Raw genomic sequence first — 27,449 nt, forward strand, 5'->3', positions numbered from 1 at the left:
GAAAGAGACAGAGCATGAGCGGAGGAGGGGCAGAGAGAGACAGGGACAGACACAGAATCCAGAGCAGGCTCCAGGCTCTGAGTAGTCAGCACAGAGCCCAACGTGGGGATCAAACTCACAAATGGTGAGATCATGACCTGAGCTGAAGTTGGAGGCTTAACTGAATGAGCCACCCAGTCACCCTTTATGTTTATATTTTAGAATATATTTAAAGTATGAATGAGGAGCCTGAAAAAACCGAAAACTCCCATTTTTTCCATACATAACTTTCGTGTATTATGTTATAGCTGCAAGCATTTACATTCTCTAAGACATGTTGTTAGTCACCCCAACTAGATTATAAATGCCTTGAATCTTTTTTCTTGCACCTTCTACTATATCTTTCATGGCACCAAGTATTATGAAAATGGTAAGGGCCTAGTAAATCGTTCCCTAATGAGTTTATCAGATCAATTTAATGACTGAGGCAAAAGCTAGAGGGAAAGAACTGCAAAATGTGATATGGCATTTCAAGATAACTTCTATGTAACCTTGTTTTGTTGTTTTGTTTTCTTTTGTTTTGTTGTTTTGTTTTGTTTTGTTCATGTGGTTCTTGTGTGTATGTCTACATCCGCAGCTAGACTGTAAGCATCTGACGAATGGGAGCTATCTCTCATAATCCTGACTTTTATGTTCTAGTTACACAGTTTGGGCACATCAGAGCCAGTTCAGGGAATGCTACTAAATCCTAAATTGACTAAAAATGAAACCTTATATGCTAAAGAACCAAGCCAGGAAGCAAAAAACGTCAAATATAGAACCGAGTATATATTAACATTCCTAACCATGCATTTTTAGAGACTTTATTCCACATTGTAGATAACCAAAAGGGTCTCAGTCCCCTGAGGGAAGGGATTTTAGCAAAATAAGCATTGGGCAGGGGGCAGAGGTCCCCATTTTTTATTACATCGTAGAGTGCAAGAAAGTAACAGAGGAACTGTAATACAAAAAAAGAAATCTGCAGGTAATAAATTCATGGAAAGTTAATTGCAAATGTATGTAGATGGATCACTTCTTTGTTCTTGTTCTGAGTCTGGTAATGTCATATATAATCTAGATTATTTTCACAAATAATCAAGTTAGCTATATTTTACGTAGAACTACATAAACTCAAAATGTCATTAAAAAGCAGAGTCAATATTCTGAAACACCACAAGATGGTGATGTTACTCCATTTAAAATGTCTTTTTTTCTTTTTTTTACTGAACTTTCTCCAGAGGGCTTAACTTCTGCTTTTTTGTGTGTGAAAAATTAATATTGCAAGATCATCCATGTTTCCAAATGGAAGAATCATGTAAAATCAAAAACACCCATGTAACAAAATTATAGTAGGATTTGCACCTTAAAATGGGACAGTGGTGTGTGAATCATGTCTGTGTCTCTGCTGGCTGTAGGCTTTTTGTCTTTTATATGGAGCTTCATGGTGTGTGTGTGTGTGTGTGTGTGTGTGTGTGTGTGTGTGATCTTCCAGATATCTATTATCTTTTCCCTTTGTTCCTCTGTTGCTCTGTATGTATGCCTCCCCTGTTGTGATTTGATATGTCACTGTAATTGTCTCTCCCATTAAATTGTGTCTAATACCTGATTGCAACTTCAGTGTCAAATAAATGTGTGTCTGCATTCATCTTGTAAACAGGTTGATATGTCGTTTTTACTACTTCTCTTCTTCATATCTTCTGTTTTTTCATTAAAAAAAATATTAATACAGCTGTGGTATCTGGGTAGTCCGTAACTAGGCTGAAGAAGTATTTTTTTCTTTTCCCTTTAGTTTGGCTCTCCTTTCTCCATTTCTTTCCATAATATTCACTAAATGTTTGATTTTTTAAAATTACTTTTTATTATCAAACTAAATTCGGAAGTAGGAAAACATTTTACATGTTTTATATGTTCCCGTGTGTGTGTTGGGGGGGTGGTATTCATGGATTATTTTTTATTCCTTTGAAGGCCTTCCTTGTACTTGATATAAGAGGGGTTTCCCCATTCAATTGATTTATGTGGTTTATGGACACTGACTTAAATAGAACAGAAAAAAAAAATCTAATTTTGATCCATTATATAAATCAGGAATTACTGTCTGCAAAGAATATTTGAATTGGTTTTCTCTGTAAAATTTTTCCACAAGAGGCTTCTCTACCTGATTACATTTCGTATTTTAATCTAATCTGATGCTAAACTGCCTCGTTCTGCCATCACATTCATGAAATAATGAAATGTTTTCTTTTTAAAAAGTAACTACGTCCTTCTCACCACTCCTATTGGAACATTCCAACATTATATTGGTGGTCTCAGCTAACACAATAAAACATAAAGGAAACAAAGCACACAATTTGGATAAGAAGAAATAAAACTACCTTTGTTCACAAGTGACATGATTACTTATGAACAAGATCTGAAAGAATTAACAAAAAAAATTGGAACTAAGACTAATAAATGATTATAGAAGGTTGCAAGATAAGGTTAATATAATTTCTTTCCTATGTACCAGCAATGAATAACCAAAATTTGGAATTAGAGGCATAACACCATTTACATTAGAATCAACCTAAAATCTACATGAGGAAAACTAAGACTCTGGTGACAAAAATTTAAAAAGGTGTAAATAAATGGAGAGATATTCAAGGTTCAAGGGTAGGAAGATTCAATATCATCAAGTTATCAATTCTTCCCAACTTGATCTATAGATTCAATGAAATCTCAATCAATATCCCAGCAAGTTATTTTGTGGATATAGACAAACTGATTCTACAGTTTAAATGGGAGGCAAAAGAATCAGAATAGCCAGCACAATTCTGAAGTTGAAGAACAATAAAAGAATTAACACCACATGACTTACTATTAAGCTATAGTTATCAAAATAGTGTGGTCTTGGTAAAAGAATAGACAAATAGATTAATGAAATAAAATAGGGATCCCAGAAATAGACCTCATAAATATAGTCAGCTCATCTTAGATAAAGGAACAAAAACAATAAAATATACACAGGACACTCTTTTCAATAAATTGCACTGGATCTACTGGACATATACATGCAAAAGATAAATAAATCTAGACATGGGTCTTACACCCTATACAAAAATTAACTCAAAATCTCTTATAGACCTAATTGTAAAATACAAAATTACAAAACTTCTGTAAAATAATATAGTAGGAAACCTAGGGTGAAGACTTTTTTTAGACACAACTCCAAAAATATCATCCATGAAAGAAAGCATTGGTAATTTAGACTTTGTTAAAATTAAAAGCATCTGCTCTGCAAAAGACACTGTTAAGAAATGAAAAGCCACAGAAAATATTTACAAAACACAAAGCTGATGAAAGAATTGTATACAAAATATACCAAGAACTCTTAAAACCCAACAATAAGAAAACAACCAATTACAAAGCAGGCAAAGTATCTAAACATACATCTCCCGAATAAGATATATAGATGACAAATAAGCTTATGAAAAGATGCACAACATCAAATATCACTCGGGAATTGCAAATTTAAAAAATGAGACCTCTGCATACCTATTAAAATGGCTGAATGTTGGGGCGCCTGGGTGGCGCAGTCGGTTAAGCCTCCGACTTCAGCCAGGTCATGATCTCGCGGTCCGGGAGTTCGAGCCCAGCGTCGGGCTCTGGGCTGATGGCTCAGAGCCTGGAGCCTGTTTCCGATTCTGTGTCTCCCTCTCTCTCTGCCCCTCCCCCATTCATGCTCTGTCTCTCTCTGTCCCAAAAATAAATAAACGTTGAAAAAAAAAATTAAAATAAAAAAAAATGGCTGAATGTGAAACACTAAGAGTGTAGAGCAATAGGAACTCTCATTCATGGCTGATGGAATGAAAAATGGTACAACCACTTTGGAAAACAGTTTAACAGTTTTTTACAAAGCTAACCATAGTCTTACCATATGATTCAGCAGTGGTACTCCAAGATAATTACCTAAATGAGTTGAAATTTTATGTCCACTCAAAAACCTACATACAAATGTTAATAGCAGCTTTATTCATAATTGCCAAAAATTGGAAGGAATCAAGATGTCCTTTAATAGGGCAATGTAGAAATTGTGGTACATCCATACAATGGAATTTTACCCAGTGATAAGAAGAAATGAGCTATCAAGTCACAGAAAGACATGCAGGAACATTAAATGCGTATTGCTGAGTAAATAAGCCAGTATGTAAATGCTGCAGTGTATGATTCCAGCTATATAACATTCCTGAAAAGGCTAAACAATAGAGAGTAAAAAGATCAGTGACCTCCAAGCGTTCAGAGAGAGCAAGGAAAAGAGGGAGTGATTAAAGAAGGACCACCAGATTTGGGCGGCAGTGAAAGGATTCTGTACGACACTGTAATGGCAGACACGGTGTTACCCATTTGTGAAAACACTTAGAACTGTGCACCACAAGGAGTGAACCCTAATAAACTATGGACCTTAGTTGATAATAATGCATCATTATCAGTTCCTTGATGATAACAAATGTGCCACACTAAAGCAAGAGGTTAATAACTGGATAAACTGTAAGGAGGGTACGGTAGGAAAAGATGGTATGTGAGAACTCTGTACATTCTGCATAATTTTTCTATTAATCTAGAGCTGCTCTAAAAATGAGATCTATTAATTTAAAAAACCAGGTAACAATGTTGCATTTTATATATTTTTTTTACCATTATCTTTTCTATTCTCTTTCATCATTCAGGCATGAAGGAAAAAATAATCTCATTTTTTAAACTTTCTCTGTCCAAAGTGTATGATAATACATGAAACCATGCCATACCTCTTAGGGGACAAAAAACATTCAGAATTTATTTTGCTATTAAGATTAAAGATTAAGACCAACTTCCAGGTAAGCCACATGTAAGGTTTAAGAGAAAGTGTTTTCATTCCAATGATTTTGCAGAAATGAGAGAATGAGGTGTATGATTTGAAATATTCAAATCCTTGAAGGTTTCTGCACTAGCATTAAATGAAAACTCACAGCATAGTTTCAACTTCTTGTTTGATATCATTAATGTACAAATGATCTTTGCCAGAGCTCCTTCCCTCATTGCAATGGTCTTCTTCACTGCTTTCTCTCCAGCAGCTTTATTTCCCCGCCCCTGTATGGCCTTCCCAGCTTCAACCACATGGAAGCCATGGAATACAGAGGAGAATGCTTGCTGGAGGGTTTAACGATTTCCTGTCCATATCACAGGGCTCCTTCCCAGTCCTGCACATACAAGCAGACACCCATGGCTGGGTACATCATGTGCCATATGTACACATTGCTGTCCTCAAACACGGAGCTCATCTTCTCCTGGCTGAGCTCACAGATACTCAGCAGCTCGCGAGGGCATTTGTAGTGCTTGGCCCCCCAGAACTCCTCCAGGACATTGCGTGCATATCTGATCGTGTCAGAGATTATTTCTGCCTTTGGGGGAATGGCTGAGCTTTTGGATTTTCAATTTGGCCTTATCCTTGTCTTTGGTGGTATACTCCTGGCACTGACAGGTAAAATAGTAAGACTCTCTTCACGGGTCATTCCTGACTTCTGTTGGGTACAGGAGGTCAACATAGCTGATACAAACCTCCTCTCCCAGGTTCATATCCTGTACAGCTCTTACTTCTGCCAGGATCCCCTTGTAGGTCACAATGACAGTGGGGCAACAACTATGATTCATCAGTGCAACCTCAGGAAATATTGCCCGGGGAAATATCCCAAATGAGAAAGCTCTGCCTCTTCAGTTGTAAAGCCATTACAGTGAAACTGTGCAAAGAGTACCACCAAGTTATCACTGCCAGGGAACTGGAGGTGCTTGGAGGGAAAGTGACAAAGAGCAGTGATGTCACCTGAATTAAGTCCTTCTACTCATTGTCTGATTTATCCAGATGTGATTCAAACTCCTTCACAGCCAACAATTTCTCTGAAGGTGTTTTTTCTGGGTGGATCTTCTGTTTGGCCGGAATCCTTGCAGTTAGCCTTACCATCTCTGAGGGATTCCAGTCCAACCCCCGCCCCCCGCAAAACAACCCATGCAAGAACATTCCATCTTGTGCATAAGCCAACCGTCTTTCTAACAGTGTCTTTCGGACACTCCCTGTTGCAGTCAAATGCCTGCTTGCATCTTCCACATTTGAACAATCCCTTTTTCCTGGCAAAGCAGTACTTGCAGTGGTTGCTGCATTCCTTGACTGTGAGCATGTGGGCGTAGGCCTGGAGGGGAGGACAGAGTTCCCCACGTGGAAGGGCTCGGACCCACATCCCCTGCCTCTTGCCCAGGCAGTAGAAGCACTCCAGGCCACTGTGGTCTGCAGCCATCAAGCAGGCAGTGGGACCGCAGCACCAGAGCAATGGTTCCTCCTCCCTGTGAGCTCTTACTGGAGAGGTGTCACCCAATGCTGCAGGGCTGGCAAGTTCTAATACTGTTTAATGACTATTCAGAGTAGTTGTGTGAAATTAACTGGAGCGCTATTATAACACTGTTAGTTTCAAAGGAAAACTCTGCATAACGTGCATACATCTAGTTGGTCTAGTCATTTAATATACTTAGTACGTTTTAACAGATTTTAACAAGACCTTTTCATGAACTATAGGGTCCAAGGTTCTATTGTTTGATGTGGAAAACTCTAGTGAACATGATCTTCATAGTGAAGACATACTTATGAGCCTAAATTCCTTGACAAGGGCTGTATCTTATGTAAGATATTCTATCCCAACTAGCCTTATGCATATACTTTTTAAATGTTTGTCAAATAAATAACAGAATGAATGAATGAATGAATGAACGAATGCATATGTGAGTTGTATAACAACTTATGATTTAATCCTTTCTATTGATTCCTAGTTTTCATTTACAGCCAATAAATAATGTGATATTCGCTATTCCTCCGCTTGACTCCATTGAGCAAAAGATAGTCATAAGCCTCATCTACAAATTCTTTGATGCACCTTGACTAAAAATTTTAAAGGGAGTCAGAAGCTGTTAATATTAGCATTTTAGTTAGAAGTTCAAATGGAAATCTATTATCATAAAGAATATAAGTCTCACAACAAACCATTATTACATGTTGTTAATTAGATAAAAGAGGTTTACATGAGTTGTCATAAAATACTAATTGATACTTATTTGTGCCATCACAATTTGAGGTTTTCATTTAGATGTTTCTTAAAAATGGCAAAAAAAAAAAAAATAGGGGGCGCCTGGGTGGCTCAGTCGGTTAAGCATGCGACTTCATCTCAGGTCATGATCGCATGGTTCTTGAGTTCGAGCCCCGTGTCAGGCTCTATGCGGACAGCTCAGAGCCTGGAGCCTGCTTCAGATTCTGTATGTGTGTGTCTCTCTCTCTGCTCCTCCCCTGCTCATGCTCTCTCTCTCTCTCTCTCTCTCTCAAAAAAAAAAAAAAAAAAAAAAAGAAGTTTTATTAAATGGGAAACAAAATTCTGTAATATTGAAATTGTTCAAAAATGAATCCAAATATTGCTTTATAAACTTGAGATTAAAACTATGTTTTAGGGAACTATATTTGTTAGAAAACATATTCACATAAATTGCAATCTATGTTGACATAGGGGGTTAGTTTTATCTTATTAATAATGAGTTTGTTATGGCCTCACTGAGATAGCTCAAACTAACCAATAAATATAAAGATTATGTAGATTTTCTTAAAATTATAGAATTAGCTAAATCTCATCTCTGGTTGTAAATACTAATTTTACAGATAAAAATGATTACAAGTTTAAAATACAATTCAAACTCCAAATGTACTTAGATTGTTGGATACCTAGACTGATTTGGATGGCACAAAGGAAAGTGGCTGTATTGGAAACTTTGCAGACTTGAGATTTAAAAAACTTTAGTGAAAAGAATCCATATCAGGAACAAGGCCACTCAGGGATTATGTTGCAAGGGAGAAGAACATGGTAGAGCTGCTACACCGAATGCTAAGAAATACCTCCAATTTCAATAGGAAGAGGAGTCTATGAAGGAAAATCAGAAAGAATAGGTTAGTGTTGTTGAAACATTTCTGAACTTCCACCATTTACTTCTTCTATCTTATTATATCTACTTCTTTTATCACTTATTAAATTTGCAGAATAACAAATGAGAATCAGTATGCAAGGCATACAGATTCTCTTATCTAGAAAGGTTACATAGTACGTGGTTAATAATACCAAATAGAAAATAAGCGCAATACACAGCTTTTTTTTTTTAACAGTTTTTTTTGTATCATCTCTTACTAGCTGCTTCACTGTGGGGGATAAGCTTGGGAATCCCCTGGGCTTATACCAATGGGTTAACAAGGCATAAAGAAATACAAAGCCATAAAATGCTCACACCTGAGTTTGGGTAAACCAGATTGGCACTCCAAGAATAGGGGGATGCAAAGACACCCCGAGAATAGGGAGGCACAAAGGCACCAGGAATAAGGAGTTGCAAAGGCACCCAAAATAGAGAGAGGGTGCAGAGCCCCCAAACTAGAGAGGGAGAGACAAAGTCGGGAAATAGAAATGGTGCAAAGGTGCCCAATACATACGTATATGAAATAAACAAGATTAGATGTTCAGGGTGGAAGGCTATGGACCGCTGCGCTGCAGGCAAAGCAGCCCAGAGCGGAGACGGTTAACAAAAGAAAAGGTGCCTTGTTAACCCTGAGGTTATTCCCCTTGTCTGTCTCATCCCCTAGGCTGGCAAAGATAAACAGGCATGGCGCCTCCTGTCTTCTGTTAACAACCATCTACCCATCTGCCCAGCTCCTGGATTTTGTTCTATATTGACCCAAACCCCAAATACTGTTTATTTTCAACCCCCCCCCTTTTCCCTCACATCCCAAGTTAATGTTCCTAGTTTGTCTCTTTGTACACACTCATCACGTTTGTAAGCCTTCTGATCTGAATAAATATGGGGCAAGGACCCTTATTCGAGGCTCTTGTCTTTTCCCAGACATTAGCCATCTCTTGCTTTAATCCAGCATCCACTCTTTTGCTGGCCAAGAGAACTTTAAACTTAGAGTCTACGACACTTCACCTTAGGTAAGTTAGTAAGCCTCTCCATGCCTGTTTCCTCTTCAGTAAAAGAGACACTACTATGACTTATACTACCTGCATCATATCAATATTGCTGTGAGGAATAAATTACATACATGGAAATAATCTAGCAGGGTGATTTGCACATAGTAAATGCTCAATGGATGATATCCATTATTATTGTAGCATAGTAATTTTATTTTTATTTAAATTCAAGTAGTTAATATACAGTGTAATATTGGTTTCAAGAGTAAAACCTAGTGATTCACTACTTTCATATAACACCCAGTGCTCATCCCAAAGAGTGCCCTCCTCAATGCCCAACACCCATCTTGCCTATCCCCCCTGCCCATCCCTCCTCCATGAACCCTCAGCTTGTTCTCTGTATTTATGATTCTCTTATGGTTTGTCTCCATCTCTGTTTTCTTATTTTGCCTTCCCTTCTCCTATGTTCATCTGCTGTATTTCTTAAATCCCACATGAGTGAAATCATGTATTTGTCTCTTAATATAATACACTCTAGTTCCGTCTACATTGCTGTAAATGGCAAGAGTTCATTCTTTTTGATTGTTAATTATATTCCATTGTGTGTGTGTGTGTGTATACATCTTCTTTATCCATTCATCAATTGGTGGATATTTGGGTTCTTTCCATAATTTGGCTATTGTCAATATTGCTATAAATATTTGGGTGCATGTTCCCCTTCAAATCAGCATTTTCATATCCTTTGGATAAATACCTAGTAGTGCACTACTAGGCAGTTAGTAATTATAAATGGATGAGAGGAAAAGGTCAATCTTGTCCTAAGTGCCAGAAACAACAAGTCCTTATGAAATTCAATTTAAACAAAAAAGGTTATCGAAAGAGTCATATTATCTGTCTCATTATGTTTGTTGTCTAATTCTTTCTGGATTTCTTTTTTTTTTTATTCTATAATTAGGCATATTTTGATGGCAAAATGTGGTTCTTTGAAGCCACAGAAATCAAAGGGAAGATTTACATTCCAAAACCCACCATACTTATTGTAAAAGCTAGATCGCCAAGCGTTAAAACAGTGTCTGATATATAGTTAGCACTGAGTAAATATTCACTGAATGCATAAATGAAAGCTTCTGAAAGTATTTTTATTCCTGTTTGGAATTTGATCAGTACTCTCCCTACAGCTCTTCAGTGTAAAAGAATCATGGAGCATTGGAGTTGAAAAGGGCATCTCATCCAACAACCAATGCAGTGACTGACCCTCTTCTAACAGTTTAGTGAAGGGCAGTCTAATTAGCTCTACTAGTTCCAGAGGAAGTTCTTCATATCTGGAGACAACTCTAGCACCAATTTAAGCCTTTTATTGAGCCACAAACTCACTCCCTGTTGTTAGCTGGTCCATAGGGAAATAAAATAGTTTGTTGTATGTAACCATGAGCTAAGAACAATATATAGCTGTCTCTTGCTAAGTTCCAAGTACTTAGAGCAGTGTCAGGCATATGTAAGTCTCCTGTAAATATTCACTAAGTATTATACTGTTAATGTACACTTCGTTAATTACTGGTTGATTTTTAACCATTTAAGCATTTTCTACATTGGCTCCCACAAACCACATTCTTGTCCATCCTACACATTTTGTGTTGAGCAGAGTTGGGAAAAAGGACACCATCAGTCATCTTTAATAAACTTTATTTCATTAGATGATAGAATTTATCACAGTCATTCATGCTTGGATTTTTTTTTTCCTTTAGTATATTTTTTTAAATGTTATTAAATGCTAAAGATTAGGAAAAGGTGTCCTAATCTGGTAAACAGAAAATAAATGTCATGAACATCTACTTTTATTTTGCAGCTTTTGTGTATTATGCTTTTTAAAAATGCTATGTAACTTTTTATACTGTTATGAACTAATAAGAAATATATTGAACCCTTGAAAATTAATTTTGTCTTTAGAATACCTGCAAGGCTCTTTGTCAACCCAAATCAGGATTAGCCTAATTATATCCTAATTGGGGTAAATTCATATATTCAAGCTAGTTAACCAAGAATGATGACAATAGCTTGGTTAGAAGGCAACTCTGTCAAGCTATAGCACATATAGCTGTTAAAGCATCTATCATGACTATAAAAGTAAAACAAAAAAAGTATTAAAGACCAGGCATCTTTGCAATTCAAGAAAATATCCATTATGTTGGGAGAGCTTTTATGAAAACTCAGTTAAAATTAAACTCCTATAGTAGATATTTTAATACTTATAGAGTCGAATCATTATTGAACATTTTTCTTCAACTTTCTACTTTTATTTGTATTTGAATTTTTTTCTATTTTAAAACCATCAAGTCATCTCTAGGTAATATAAAATGGGTATTGTAAATAAATAACTGTGTGTGAACAAGAATATTTGTTATCACTCATATAAATCAATGAATAAATGTTATGTGTTATATGCATTTCAAAATGACAATCTCAGAATAATTCTGGTTTTAAAACCAATTTGAATGCTAAAACTCATCAAAAATCATCAATCTGGGGCGCCTGGGTGGCTCAGTCAGCTAAGCCTCCAGCTCTTGACTTCGTCTCACATCATGATCTCACAGTTTGTGAGTTTGAGCCCCACATCAGACTCTGTGCTGACAGCATGGAGCCTGCTTGGGATTCTCTCTCTCTCCTGCTCTCTCTGCCCCTCCTCCACTCATGTGCTTGGTTTCTCTCGCTCTCTCTCAAAAAAAAAATCAATAAAATTAAAAAAAGGTTTTTTTTAAATCATCAATCTTTCTGAGTATCTCTCTTCATCACCTCATTGATCAATGAAGTAGTATACCCACCTAATATTAGTCATTTTTCTAACATACAAAATATATAAGGATTTAATTTCAAGTTCATAATTATACAAATCAAGAAGAAATTAGGGGATAATTATTTTAAATTTTTGTTATGAACTAGGTAAATATTCATAGGTAGATAAATATTTGAGGTGAATGAATGAACAAATAATAAAAGATAAGATGTCACAGTTACATTAAAGGAACTAACAAAGACCTCAAGTTAAAAGGGGGCAAATGTTTAAGAGACATCTGATTGTTTAATATATGAAACATATTTTTTCCTATTAAGATAACAGAAAATTCTGCTAATGAGGGCACAAATACAGCTTAAAAATTATTTCCTGGATAACTGATTTTTCCACATGGCATTCAATTTTATTTCATTTGTTAAAACATCTGTAATACACAGAACCAAAAAGAAAGAAAGAAAGAAAGAAAGAAAGAAAGAAAGAAAGAAAGAAAGAAAGAAAGAAAGAAAGAAAGAAAGAAAGAAAGAAAGAAAAGCTAGTCCTACTTAAATCAAAATAGGAAATAACAGTGGTGTTTAACTATATGATCAAATGCAGCCTTGTTTTCAGTTCCCATGGAGCCCTCATACATCTCTGCAACAAAGACTTTTCTTTACATGCCTTATGCAAGAAAAGCCCTATTAAATAAAAGAATGAAATTTGGGCACTTGTTCACCCTCACATATGTACTGACAATTCCATTACTTGTGTCAATTTCTAATGCTAGACAAATCCCTGTTACTTGTGTCAATTTATAATACTAGACAAATCCACACAGGGTCTTAGACATGTATAAAAAGGGAGCATGGAAGAGCTACTTGACTGCTTAATGCTATTTATTCTTTTAATTCCAGAATGGCATCAAATACCAATCATTTCTATTATCTTTTGTGAAAATGCTTTTAGTGAAAAGGCAGACTCCCACTGCTTTCTTTTCAGTAGTAAACTGAAACCATAAACTTCTCTCAACTTAAAATCATCCCAGTGTGATCATATTTGTTAAACAAGTTTTCAAAACGAATCTGCCATCATTATTACTCCTGTTTTATTATTTTTCATTTCCTTCATTCAGAAAGAGACAAAAGATTATCCAAATGCTTGTCACTAATCTATTCAATATCCCCTCCCTCCTTTTCAGATTTTTTATCTGTTCCTTGAAACTTTATTAACTTTTCCATTAAATCTTAGTGTGTATACCTGAAAGGGCTTTTCTTTTCTTTTCTTTTTTTTAACGTTTATTTATTTTTGAGACAGAGAGAGACAGAGCATGAACGGGGGAGGGTCAGAGAGAGGGAGACACAGAATTTGAAACAGGCTCCAGGCTCCGAGCTGTCAGCACAGAGCCCGACGCGGGGCTCGAACTCACGGACCGCGAGATCACGACCTGAGCCGAAGTTGGCCGCTTAACCAACTGAACCACCCAGGCGCCCCATGAAAGGGCTTTTCAACCACAATTGATCTTTTTATTCCTTCACTACCTTTAGGACTTAATTGAAATGTCCTTTTCTCCTTCAGGATTTGTCCTTAAAGTAAGAATCTACAAATATTTCATAATTATACAATTGATCCTTGAAAAATGCAAGGTTTGGGGGCACTGACGCCCCACACAGTCAAAAATCTACATATAACTTTTGACTTCCCCCAACCTTAACTACTAATAGCCTTTACCAATAAACAGTTGATGAATATATATTTAAGACAGAGAAAAGAAAATTAAAAGATAAAATACATTTACAGTACTGTAAACAATTCTCATATAAGTGGACCCAAATACTTCAAACCCATTGTTCAAGGGTCAACTGTAATGTGGGGGGGGGGGAGTGTCTTCTGATTTAGAATGTGAGTAAAAGGGTTAGTCCCCACATCATATAGTAATAAGAGAAAGCAGAGAGCAATGAAAAAGGAACGCCAGAGCCCATTTGTATACATTGCCTCAACACAATGTGAACACCTAAAGTTGCAAATCTTGATCTTTATTATCCTTCCCTTCAACCACAAACTCCTACTGTTTCAATTAACTCTCTCACTCTTATCATCTATGATGCCTCTGGTCCTTTAATCCTTCCTATTAATAATATAAAAACTAGCATTCATTCACAAAGTATTCTTCATTATTTTATTTATTCTTCCTAACAGTCTGAATTATTATCCCCATTTTAGAGATAATGAGACTCAGAGAGACTTAGAGACTCACCCAAGATCACGCTGCCAGGACTTCTGATATCAGGATAAATGGAGATATTGGGTGCTTTATTCTTATCTTTTTTTAAAAAAATTTTTTTAACATTTATTAATTTTTGAGAGACAGAGTGCAAACAGAGGAGGGCCAGAGAGAGAGGGAGACACAGAATCTGAAGCAGACTCCAGGCTCTGAGCTGTCAGCAGAGCCTGATGTGGGGCTCGAACCCATGAACTATGAGATCATGACGTGAGCCGAAGTCAGATGCTTAACTGACTGAGCCGTCCTGGCGTCCCTGCTTTATTCTTATATCGATCACATACATTATAGAAAAAGATACATAAAATATTAAAAGAAGAAAGTATAGCCATCCTAAAAATAAGAAGGTAAACTTTTGGAGGACCATAAATTATGCAGGAGAAAACTGTGTTCCATATAATGAAATGGTGAAAGCTGGGAAGAGAAGTCCAAAGAAAACAAGCTCCCAAGTTCTCCATCTGACAGGTTATAATGTCCATTGCATATTCTATCAGTGGCTCCAACCAAACTTTAACATATGTTTCTATACTTCCCATAATATGTGCTGTCTAAGCAGAGACCATAGTGTTTCAGGCAATCTCAGCTGCATAAGCAATGCACAATTAACAATGTCCAAGTGTTGGAATAGTACCAACTCCATGAAAGACTACCAACTCAGTAAAGGTTAGGGAAGGGTCAGAGACTGTAGAGAATTCAAACTATAATTTTCAAATAAGTAAAATTAATACACTTAAATAACAGATTATTGTCTCTATGAAAGAATAGGTACTTATGAAAAACAAGCAACTAGAAATTCTAGAACTGAAAAATGATAAATCTGGGACTTAAATATTGGTCTTCTGCTTCCAAGTTCCATATTTTCTCCTCTGATATCATAGTTAACCCCAACAAAGACATACAGGTGCATATACATGCTTTTGCTTATTTATGTAGCTTCCTCATTACTTTGTCTTGATATATAGTCTTGACCTCATAGTCAATCAGAGGAACCGGTTATTCTCTTGTCTCCACATCTTCTCTGCACCTCGCAAATTCCTAATCTTATGGTTCTCAACCTTAGCCGCATACTGAGAGATATGTGGAAACTTTAAAACTAACAAAACAAACACTATAGCCACCCTAGATGAACTAAATCAGATCCTCTTGGAGTTGGACTCATACACTGATATTCTTTTTAAAACTTCCTTACATGATTCTATAAGAATTGCTTGTTTTTTGTTTAAGAAAGGGCTATTCACTAAATGTGTGCTTTCCCCTTCCATAGTACAAGGTGGTCTCTAGGAAGCAGCTGCCTAGCTAGAGAGTCATTCTCCAGCATTGCCTATACCAAGGTAGGGCCGGGTGATTAATTCTCATCATTAGAATGTGAACTGAAATAATGTATTTCACTTTTGAGAAAGGAAGTTTCTAAGAAGCAGTGTATATTCTTTGTTCTCTCTTTTCCCATCTGTTGACTAGATTCAGGAGATTGCAAGAGTCTAGCAAATGCAAAATCACAAGATGGAAGGAGCCTAAATCTGTGAATCACTATTTAAAGTTATACTCCAACCAAGTCCTTTATCATCATAAAACTGCTGAAAAAGATTTATTATAAGTCTCTAAAATTCTGAGGTTTGTTTCATCAGCTAGAGTTACCCTGATCAATAGTGGAATGGGTACCTTGAAGTGGGGTGCTGCTGTGATAAAAATCTCAAGTATGTGGCATTACATTTGTGATCAGGAAGCAGGCATCAGAAAAATAACCACCAGAGGCTGGGTAATTTGGAATAGTGGTAAAAAATATTCTGTAAATATTACCTTCAATAATTTGAACAGCAGACCAAATACCTATAATCTTGTAGCTCTATAGCAGTGTTCTCAAGTGGGGATGATGTGGCAGGAGCACATTTGGCACAGGCTGAAGACAAAAGGGAAATGCAAATTTCAGTTATTTTTCAAGACCAACTCAATTGTTTCGACTCCACTCCTCCTATCAGATTGTGCTTCTTTATGTCACATCAGAATTGATGAGTCCTGCCTTTGCATTCCATCAGCATTGTAACACTTAATTCACTCCTTTTTCTGCATCTTTCTTTCTATTGTAAATCTCTTGAAGTGGATAGTCTTATCCATGTATCCCATACATTGCCTAGGACACGTCTTATGCACAGAAAGTATACATTTAGGGTTTGCTGAGTACACGTTTGCTGAATGTCTACTACTCTGCAAAGCATTGATCCTTGATCTTATAGTATTAACAGACACAAATCACGAAAACCATTTCACAATATACTACAAGTCTCATGGACTCTAAGGCCTTACAGATACAAGTTTTCACATTAGGTGTCCCCAGTGACTGCTGCTCACCCTTGGGCATTCTTTCACACCCAACTTCTAATTGCATGAGACTACTGTGTGAAGTTGCCAGCTGCCTAAAATGGGGAAGACAGAGTACATTTCTAAGGAATAACGTTGGTGTAAAGAGTACAAATGATGGTCTTTTAAGGAGGTTGGAACATGATCAACTAATTTTGATACTTGACTAGCAACCAGGATACCAGAAACAGAAACTACTACGGCTGCCTGTGGGACCAAATGGTCAGAAGCAAAGGCATGTGTATATCAGGAAAGGCTAACTAAGAGGACAGAGATTAAGAAAATAATGACCTATTTTGCTATTTCAGACCAAGGAAGATGAGCTTTGTTTAGCATTCGATTAAAAAATTATTTTAGCTCCTTAGCCCACCTAGGTAGCTCTGACATTAGAATGCTAATAGAGTTTACTACAGTGGGGAAGCAAAGCAACAATTTTAATTTCCCTTCCAAACTTAAATCCTGCTTCTCAACTGAAGATACAAATCTGGACTTCTGAAAACAGTGACTGGAGGTAGATTTGGGGTCATAAGCATGCAGGAAAAGGAAATGGATAAAATCACTCAGAATCAGTAAAAAAACAAGAACAAATAAAAGCTTAAAATGTAGAGGGTATACAAAGAACAAGCCAGTGAAGAAATGAGTAAGTAAAATAAATCATGATGGTCTCCTTACACAGTCCCTATCACATCATGTTGGCTGTTTTATATGAGATTACAATCGAAACAGATAGGTTTGTATTGTTTTGTTTCTCAAATACCATTTTCCCACATTAATTTCAAGATCTTTAAGGACAAGAACCATTCATCCTCTTATATTTTCCTAAACCCATCACCCCCAGTAGTCTTACGCATATACTAAGACTCTACCAATTTTTGATTCACTAAATTTAAACCTGGCAAAGAATTCTACTTCACTCACCAACCACCCACCAAAAGTCCAAATCTCTCATAAAAAGCAAGTTCCTAATTTACTTTATCAATACCTACAGGTAAAGCTACTCCCACAGAATTCTTGGCTACTAGGAGTACAGGTTTAAAGAAACACTTTAATGTACAGGTTGGTTTTCTGAGAACTGTTGTTGTATCAAGACTCATCAAGGGGAAAACCTGGCAAGACCAGTAAGAAAACTAAGTCTGTGGCTAATTTCTTAGTGGAGAATGAGAAAGCTAAACACACAGTACATTAAGGGAAGAGGAATTGGGAACTAAGTATTGATGACTTTGGAGCACATACAGGAAGTACCCAAATAGCTTCTGTCATCATCCACTAACCATTCCCAACTACTGATCACATGCATTTAACTTGGCACTGACTTTTTAACATTCTATAAAAAAAGAAAAGCAGAGATTTCAGGGACCATCTATGAATGAGCTGCACACACTACTAAGCCTGGGACTATGATGCTGCAATACACATCATTACAAAATACACCTCACTTTAGCCCACATTTCCTTTTTCCTTCTCTAACCAACTCCTCTTGTATTTCAACCTATCCTTCCTTCTTTCCCCATATCATCTCATGTCTCCCCCTTTGATCTGTATGGCTCTGAGTGCATACATACTCATGTGGTTTTGATAGTAGCAGTTTCCAGTCGGTATAATACTGTGCCCACACCTCAAATTTCTTTGAGATTGTCTAATGAACTAAAGAGAAATGTTTGCAAGAGCTGTTTATTTTCCCAATGGTGGATTTTAAATTAAGTGAGAAAGACTCCTTAGTGAGCATGGCTAACCCGAAATCAAAAGACAGATGATCCAAGTTCAAATGCTATTAGATTGGAGATAAACAGAAATAAAGCTACAGAGTAGTGAAAGAGGAAGACTAACCTCATGAAAGAGTAAAGGAAAGGTCAGTTGCTGCCACAAGTGCACTAGAAAATAGAGAAGTAAATTCAGACATCCGTTACAGGTCTGGAGGGAGGTTGGTGGCAAGAAATAAAATTTGAAGACTGGAAAGGTTAAGAGGTTAGCCTAGGTTGGACAGTACAAGTGGAGGCTTTGTCATCAAATACCTGGGTTTAAATTCTTAACTGTAGCCAAGTGATTTTCAGCAATTAAGAGTATGAGCTGAGCAACAGTATTTCCACCATAATTTGAGGGTTATACAAGTACATTGTTTAGAACATAACATGATATTCAGTAAAGGGGAGATTTTATACTTATGTTTAAGGATAAAAGGGTCTAAAACAAACTGTAGCCTACCCATGTTGCCAGCTTTTGGAAAAGAGCAAATAGGTATAAATCTAAAAAACAATAGCAGTCTCTCACAGGCTAGAGAAAGAGTCACAAGATTCACACTCAAGGCCACAAAACAGTGAACCTTTTACTAGATATTAAAATTTAGAACCACACAGCTTAACAGTAATGTTAATTTTACCACTAGGTGGCAATGATACAGCTGAATTTCACTGACAAGATTAATTTTAAAAATTGAACAAACCCAGACAGAAATTCCAAGAAGCTTTTATACATATTTTCATGTTAGAAAAATGAAAAATTCTTTTATATACAATTTAATTTATAGCAGAATGTATAATTATCTAATTCAAGATGTATGTTAACTTCTGATGCTTTTTTTCCTCTGTGCACTGAGGCAATTCATGCAATAATTTTTAAACAGTTCTAATCACAGAAGTCTTTTTTAAAAAATTGACATATATCATGAAGATAACAGAAATTAGGGAAAGCTAAATCTCTTTGAAGTCTTAGAATTCTAAGAAAGGCACTATAAAATGCAAAATATTTTAATAAAAAAGTTAAACCTTTAAAAAAATAACTGAGAGAGGACATTTTATTTTTTAAGGGCCAAAGCATGAAATAATATGGTGACTCATATTGCTTTTAAATTACAAATTAAACCAATATTCATACGTGTAAAGTCTTTTCAATGTGTTGAATAAACATTAAATTTACTAAGCAAATTTAGCAAAATTCTGACTTAATTTTGCTAATGGATTCTGGAATAAATACCTTTTTACAACTGTCAAAAGAGTAAGTCATGAAATTCCTTAAAATTCCTTAAAATTACTTTCCGTAATTATTTCTGCTTTCTTCATAAAACAGGTCTCAACCTATGGCTTGTTAAAAATAATAACAAAATTTATTCGTTCATTTCTTTTCATATCAAATAAAAAGGCATGATAAACTTTTTCAAACTACAGACATTTCCAAGTACACAGTAAAAAAAAACATAAATTCCCAAGATTCTCCCCCACATATAAGGTGGGAGTTCATACCACCACATGTAACATTACAAAATCTGTACTATAATTACATGAATAAATAATTACCCAATTCATAAGACCCAATTAAAACAAGCCTATTTATTCCCTTTTCATAAATAACCTAAAGTTCCCCAAATTTTTAATTCACAGTTTTCTACAAATAGATCAGAATATCTCTTTTATATATCAACTTTCAAGTAGTTTTCTAATTTAGTAATCAATTCCTATATTTACTTCATTCGAGAAAACTCTCCCCCTCTTGCTACCTAAACAAACGCAAGAGAATAAAAGTATGATGTCTAAGTTATTTTTATAATTCATAGATCAGATTCCTCATATTGGACTTCACTTTAAACTATTACAGATCACCCCGAAATCTAAAATATAGGTATTTCTCATTCTGTCAGTGTATACAGATACACAAAACATAACCATTTAAGATGTCACCACAAAGTAAGATTACTGTGGCAGCCCTCATAAACCGAACTATAGATTTCAGGAAAGTGCTCAATCTGTTCCGTTGTCTATAATTTTTGTTAGAAGTTTTAGGAAATGCCACTGTAATAGAAGGGATAATTGCAGGTCTACATGTGTATAGGTAATTTGTATCTATACAGAATCAGCTTCCAGTTATCTGTACAAATAAAGGAAGAGACACAAGATGCAAAACACATAATCCTCGAGCCACTTCAGATACATTTTTGTATCTCTATTTCATAGGACTGTGTCTGAGAATTGAGAACACAAAGAAAAGTAAGCCATATTGCAGAGACTGAGTTACAAACACAATTACCAAAACAATGGTAACAATGAAATGCCATTATTGACTTGAATTTGTCATCTTCTGTTTATTTCTGATGGTGGCTCGAAGTTTACGTATCACCAGTTTATCGGGCAGAATCATATCACCTTGCTGTTCTAGATAATCCAATAAGTTTTCAGTCCATTGGAGAGCAGCTGCATGATTAATATGCTTCTCTGGAATCAGTTCTATTTCCTCCTCCTCATTTTCACTAGATTCATCTGTCTGGCCTTGTGCTCTTCTGATGATTTCGCTGTCAGTTAACACTTCATAGCCTGGTTCAGTACTGTCCACTTCAAGCCATTTTTCGATGTTCTCAGTAGTCACATTTTCCAATCCTTTGGTATGTTGTAAAATGGTGGCCACAGTAGCCACAGAAACATCTTCTTCATCAAAGTCCAAGCCTTCTTTCTCCTCTATGGTAGGAAGAATCTTCTTCCATGCTCTGCTAATGGTAACTGGCTTTACTAAATTCCATGCCATTGCTATTTCATAAAGTGCATCTAGCAGAGTTAGCTTCTTCCAGAATGATTTCAGGTCATTACCTTCTTCCAAGTTGTTCTGAAGAAGACCTGCACGATAATTTCTCTTCATTGTCGCTATGACTCCCTGATCTGAGGGCTGGATCAATGAAGCCACATTAGGTGGTAAATACTTAGCAAATATTTGGCCATCGTCTGACCTTAGGACGTTTTCATTTGGATGTGTTGGTGAATTATCCAACAAGAGCACAGCCTTTTCCTGTAGGCCTTTAGATCTTAAGTACTCTCGAACTTGTGGCACAAAGATCTTATCAAACCACTGTCGGAAAATGGAAAGATCCATCCATGCACCTTTTTGGCTGAAATAAGAGACTGGCAGGTTTGAGGTGTCAGTTGACTTGAAAGAGCGAGGTTTCTTTGCTTTCCCCACAACACAAAGTTTCAGCTTATGTAAACCTGTTGCATTGGCACAACACATGATAGTGACTCTTTCTTCAATTGACTTGTGCCCTGAGACAGTGCATTTACCTTTGATCACAGAAGTCCTGGAAGGTAGGCATTTCCAAAAGAGTCCAGTTTCATCAGCATTGTAGATTTGTTCAGGCTGTAAGTTCTCTCGTTCAATAAAGTCTCGGAAGTTGTTACAAAAATCTTCCACAGCAGTCTCATCTCCATTTAATCTTTCATTTCTAATGTTAATCTCTCTAATGCTGTGCCGCTGCTTAAAACGAGTTAACCAACCAGCAGAGGGGTTAAAATCACCATCCATGCCCAAAGCATAAAAAAAGAACTCTGCCCTTTTTGCACAAATTGGTCCAGATATGGGATTCCCTTTTGCTCTTTGCTGGTTGAACCATTCTAGCATTGCTCTGTCCAGTTCCTCATACATAGATGGCTTCATAGATTTCCTCTTGGCAAGAAGACTTGTGGAATCAGAACTGCTTGCATAAGTTATAATCTTTTCCTTATTTTTTCTTATATCCCGAACTGTTGTCTCACCAATCCCATAAATCACTGCCAGTTGTTTGGAAGAACCTCCGTCTTCAAGTTTTTTTATTATATCAAGCTTATCTTTAATAGTTAACACCACCCGCTTCCGTTTCCCAGACATGCTGAGGCTGTGGGACTCTGGCCCTTGCCCCACACTCACACTGAAACAATCTACAAAATCCTTCCTTCTTTCACACAGACCCACTTGAGCAGTCTTACAGCCTAAGTCTTTCAACCTTACCAGGAACCTGGTGACCCTGACACCGTCCCTGGACGGGCTTGGCCGGCAATGAGACGGCAGAGGAAGGTGAGAGGGAAGGAAGTTTGAGGGAACAGGCCTTTAACTTAGATGGGCAGTAGAGGAGGCCCCAAGTCACCGCGGATAATCCGGATTACAAACATTTGTTTTATTCCCCCAGTGGCCGCGATAAAGACTATAACTCCATCGTGACCACAAACCTCCTTCAAGCCCTGATCCAGGGTAAACACGTCCGTCACTAGCCCCTGCCACACCCCAAAGTTACAGCAGAGAGCGGAAGAGCCACGGAGTCGGGGACTAGCCCCTTTCCCCAAGGGAACGGCTACGTTTGATTGCTTCCCCAGCAGCCAACCCCTTCCACCGCAAGCCACACTTCCCCGCGCTGGGCTTAGCTTGGACAGTCCTCCCGGCCCCTCACAGCCCGCCGGGCCCCTCTCCCCACCTCAATTGGAACCAGGACCCGCACCGATCCCTGACTAACGCGCGGCGACCGCTCCTCCCCCAGCACGCGCTCCCGGAAGATGCCCCCTCCCGCCGCCGGCTACGCCCCCTGCTCCTCCCAGAGGCGGGACTTCCCCTGGTCCCCGGAAGGAGGAGGAGCGTGGCTAGTCTGGAGAGGGTACCTGGGGCGGAGGCAAAGGCGGAGGCAGAGGCGGAGGAGCTTTGAAAGGTGAGGGCGCGGGGGCGGTGCAGGGCCAGCTCGGGGCGGGGACTCGCTCTCGCTCAGGCTGCTGATGGTTTATTAACTGAGCCGGGGAAGCTGCGCCTCCCGGCAGGCGGGGGAAAAAATTCCCGCGGGCGCTGTCCGGGTGGGTAGGACTAGCCCCTTCTGCGTCTTTCTGCACTCCCTGCCGCCCTAGGCTGAGCTGCAGTGGGCCCGGTGTTTGTTTCTTCCGCGGTGGGGAAGTGGGCGGGACTGGTAGTGGGGAGCTGGAGTGGTGGTTTCGCGGGTTTCTAGCCTTTCCAGCCCCTTGTTGGTTTTCTGGGTTGCGGAGCTCCCCTAGGGCCTGGGGGTTTGTGTCGTCCCGCGCACGTCATCGTGAAGCTCGGTCTAAGGGTACGGTTTCCCAGCTACCGTGCCCCTCTGCCCGAGGCAGAGTAGCGGACTGGTGGGCGTGCTGCGCTGGCTACCTGCGTCCCGTCAAAGAGCCAGGTTTGTAATCCGGAAAATGACTCTGGTGTAAACTGCAGAGAGGATCCTTCCTCTGCCACCCATCCCTGCTGGAGTTAGAGAACCACCTTCAGTGTTAAAGATTTTAATGAATACTGTAGTTGTCCCGGATGCGAAACTGGCAGGATTCACTCTGCGAAATTGTGGAGCATTGGCTCGTGATTCTAAAGGGGGGAATTACCTTTCTCTGTTATCTTTCCATTTCTTATTTCTGTCATGTTGTGCTGCCCTGTTTTCTACCAGTGGAAGAACTGTGATAAATGTATCCACAGCAATGTGAAAAGAACGTAATCAGAATTATAACACTGTAGCCCTTAAGTCATGTATTATGCCGGTTTACACTGGTGTTCCCAGTAATTTCATCAGGTTGTGAGCTCCGTGGATGCAGAGGCCGTGTTGATTTCTTCTAGTAGTGCCACGCTCCAAGCCTGTGCTGGCATTCAATAACCATTTCTTTGGCCTCTTTAAGGTTGTCTCTCCAAACTATCATATAAAAGGAAATGTCAGAGAGGGGTGTTGTTTTACAAATAGGAATACATCCCTTCTGGTGAAATTTCAAGTAATGCCTGGGGTTCCATTGCTCTTCAAACCTTAAAAATGTAAACTGTCACCTGACAGGGCAAGTGATTCCTAGAATGAATCTTTTCTTCAGGATAAATTAACCTTAAAGCCTAGGCTACACGATATTTCCTTTGATGAGAAATTCAAGTAGCGTCATCAAGTACCTTTGAGTCGTAGAATGACTGTGTGAGAGACAACAATATGGATTTTTACCTTTAATCTGTATTGTTTGGCAGACTGCATAAGCTATGTATATGCTTTTTTTTTTGGTTTTTGTATATGCCTTTTGTGTGATAATTCACACAGAAGCACAAAGATGTGATCGTATTGATCTTCTTCATTTATTTAATGCTTTCTGTTTGGAGTTTCTTTGTTTTTCTCTTTGCCTAAAGGTAAGGTATTGTTAAAGAAGCTTGATTAAATTCTCATTTCAAGAAATTGAGTGTATACTCAGCATATAAAGAAATTACATCCATTGCATGGATTCTTTTTTTTTTTTTTTTTTTGAATGAATTCTGATGACCCAAGAGATGTCATTTTCATCAATCTAGCTTCACCTTCTCATTTCTCTCCTCAGGTTCAGTTCATTCACCCTTTCCCTCTGTCATCATTCTTCCCTCCCCAGCTAACATTGTAAAAGTATTCATAATTTTAAAAGAGAAGCCAAGCACATTTAAATTATCTTCTTTTTCAGTGACAGCAATTTTGAAATATGAGGAGAGACCCTGGAAGTTTGGCAGTTGGCCACATGAGACTTGATTTATTTAAATAAAATTTGTTTCTTCAAATATTCAATACTGCAGTTTTCCAAAATAATTTTTTTTTCTCCTTAGAAACCGACTTTTTGAAATTTTTACTTTTGGACTCAATGTGGAATCCTTAAATTTTGTGATCAATGTCATCAATAAGATGGTAGAGGGAAGTCACAAATTTTCATTTCTTTTACACATTCTTTTCTTGCCTAGTGGATGGACAATTTCCAGAAGTTACTGGCCTAACTCACGTGCACTAAAATTCTGTTACTATTTAAAAAACACTGTTTAAAAAAATAGTTTTTTTAAAAAGCATGTTTGTAAACTCTAAACTATTTTGGTGATTCTTTTATGAAACTAAAATTTAGCATGAATGAGAGATAAAATAATGACTTTTATATTTGTACCACCTTGTACAAATATAATATTGGCAGCAGTCATTGTGTAGCACTGGACAGGAAATCAGGAGAACTGGTTTCTAATCCCTGCTCTGTCACTAACAAGCTGTATGATCTTCGGTAAGTCATTTGAACTCTGCGTATTTGGCTTTGATATTTATAACTGAACGTAGATAATATCTTCCTTCTAGGATCATTGTCAGGATTTAAAAACATATGAAAATGCGCTGAAAAATTACTATACATATAAGAGTTTTTAATAGCTTAACCATATGCAGTCAGATACTTTTACAGTGTCACATTGTTAATCATTTCTACTGCTGTTGTAGAAGCCACCTATTGATATGATAAATGTCTTTTGACATGGTATAGTTTTGTGAGATAACCATCTAATGTACATGAAACTGCTTTTGCATATTAATAAAATCATCTTTCATTTAATGTTCCTACTGTTCACAGTTGCTTTAGTGTATCTACTGAAGCCATATTTGTCATTTGTTTTCATAAATGTTTTCTCATTCCTTCTCCCAGTTCAGATTTATTAGAAAGACATTACAGTGTAATGCACATGCATGGTTTATGCAAATTTAGCTCTATGTGCTTAAAAAAAAAAAACTTATTTGTACTATATGGCTTCACAATATAAGCTGCCCAGTTTGGTGCTTAAACACACACACACACACACACACACACACACACACACAACACACCAATAATAGTAATCTGTTTACAACCAGGAGAAGAAACTGGATGGACCTGCTGTGAAGCAGTATGATATATAGTTTCAAGAGGAATATAGAGATTATTAAGATAATTTTGACTACACACAATTCTCATCTTGGCTGATTTTTAATATAAGCCTTCTGTAATTTGCAATCCAAGTGTAATTTCAACTAAGAATATTTTGTGTTGACTAAAACGTGTTAGATTGCGGTTACAATGCTCGATCTATCTTGTAGTGGTTACTGTCATAAGATCACATTTCAGGGGCGCCTGGGTGGCTCAGTCGGTTGAGCATCCAACTTTGGCTCAGGTCATGATCTCACAGCTCCTGAGTTCAAGCTCCTCGTTGGGCTCTGTGCTGACATCTCGGAGCCTGGAGCCTGCTTCGGATTCTGTGTCTCCCTCTCTCTCTGCCCCTAACCCACTCGCATTCTGTCTCTGTCTCTCTCAAAAATAAATAAACATTTAAAAAAAGTCACATTTCAGCCTACACTATAAATTTCTGCTGTATGATCTTAGAAACCACTATGCTGATTTTATATGAGATATGACCATTTTAGAAACTGTCACGTTGCCTTTAAACATAACAATTTGCACAGTCAAATGAGTGGTATTTCTCCCACTTATACCCCTGCCTGTCCAAAAAAGGAATCATCTTGGAAAGGTATAAACTTGATTCAGTGATACTGCCGTTGCTCAAAATATTTTGGCATTCTGTTTTTGGATTTACCTTCAAAGTTACAGTATATTTAAAAAATATATCTGTAATGGTAATTAATGTTCAAGTTTTGAAGTTGGATTTCATTTTTGGAAGCTGCTAATAGTCCCTTATAACTGAGACAAATGAACAAAATGGGTATTTAAACCACTCTTTGGGATAAAAAAATGGAGCGTGGTTCTTTTCATATTTTTATATATTTTCTGATACTAAGTTTTATAGACATCTCCAAGAATATTTTATGCCATAGTGTAAATATTGGAATAATTAGCCACATAAGGTGATTTCTTTGAAGGAGATAGCGCTCAATAGAGTGCTGAAGTTCTTATACATGTATTATGAGGTCAGTTTCATTACATTGTGATCATGTCTATTTTCCTTAACAACTACAAAAGTTCATATGTGTTAACTGTTTTTCTAGTTACATTACTTATCTCTAATTGTTCCTTTATTATATACTTGTGGCAATTTTAATGGAGTTCACCCTTTTCTGAATCAGAAACTTACAGTATTTATTTTCTTCCCAATATCATGCTCTGCTTCACCATGAAACTTTATTTTTTCACCCAATTTTGGATTGTTAATGTTTTCTATTGGATTATATTCTGTCTTTAACTTTGAGTGGTTTAAAGCCATTGCCATTTTACTAAAGTATATAGAAGCTGCTGTCTTAGTAGATAGGTGATCTCTTACTTTTGCACTGCTATCTTTTGTCAGCTAGTACTTTATAACTTTCTTCCTATAAATTTTTGATCCTTTATGTTATAATTCATGTCATTTCTGTTTAGAATCCTTTGCCTAAGGATGAATGACTCTGGTAACCCCACCCTTTTTTTTCTATAATTGTCTCTCTTTTTTCCAGCATAAAGCCTTTCTTCACACCCTTTCAGTTGCACTTACTTAACATACCATGTTCTCTCTCAGTGCCAGAGTTTTGACCTTACCATTTTTACCTGCC

At 37.3% G+C, this 27,449-nt stretch overlaps 1 protein-coding gene, 1 long non-coding RNA gene and 1 pseudogene across 11 annotated transcripts in view; 1 reads left to right on the plus strand and 2 right to left on the minus strand.

Moving 5' to 3' along the window:
* The window catches only part of LOC102900572, a 57,756-nt gene extending 34,770 nt beyond the window's left edge, over positions 1-22,986 (minus strand). For 3 of the 4 annotated variants that reach the window (XR_006586185.1, XR_006586184.1, XR_006586186.1), the window contains exons 1-3: positions 22,792-22,986; positions 15,854-15,953; positions 7,784-7,979 (exon numbers count right to left, since the gene is read on the minus strand). This is a non-coding gene — a long non-coding RNA (uncharacterized LOC102900572). Of the gene's footprint in view, positions 1-7,331; positions 7,389-7,783; positions 7,980-15,853; positions 15,954-22,791 lie in introns of those variants that run through there. The other variant, XR_002736159.2, reaches the window with a different exon arrangement.
* On the minus strand, positions 4,803-7,289 carry LOC101101409 (annotated as a pseudogene).
* CCDC82 (coiled-coil domain containing 82) overlaps positions 22,705-27,449 on the plus strand; it is a 34,336-nt gene continuing 29,591 nt past the window's right edge. For 2 of the 7 annotated variants that reach the window (XM_003992605.6, XM_019811594.3), the window contains exon 1: positions 22,706-22,838. The gene's annotated coding sequence lies outside the window, so the exon portion shown is untranslated. Of the gene's footprint in view, positions 22,839-22,883; positions 22,978-23,182; positions 23,322-24,360; positions 25,171-27,449 lie in introns of those variants that run through there. The other 5 variants (XM_045038581.1, XM_019811596.3, XM_023239318.2 and 2 more) reach the window with 5 other exon arrangements.

Source organism: Felis catus, chromosome D1 (assembly GCF_018350175.1).
Source record: "Felis catus isolate Fca126 chromosome D1, F.catus_Fca126_mat1.0, whole genome shotgun sequence".
In the NCBI taxonomy this organism is placed as follows: domain Eukaryota; kingdom Metazoa; phylum Chordata; class Mammalia; order Carnivora; family Felidae; genus Felis; species Felis catus.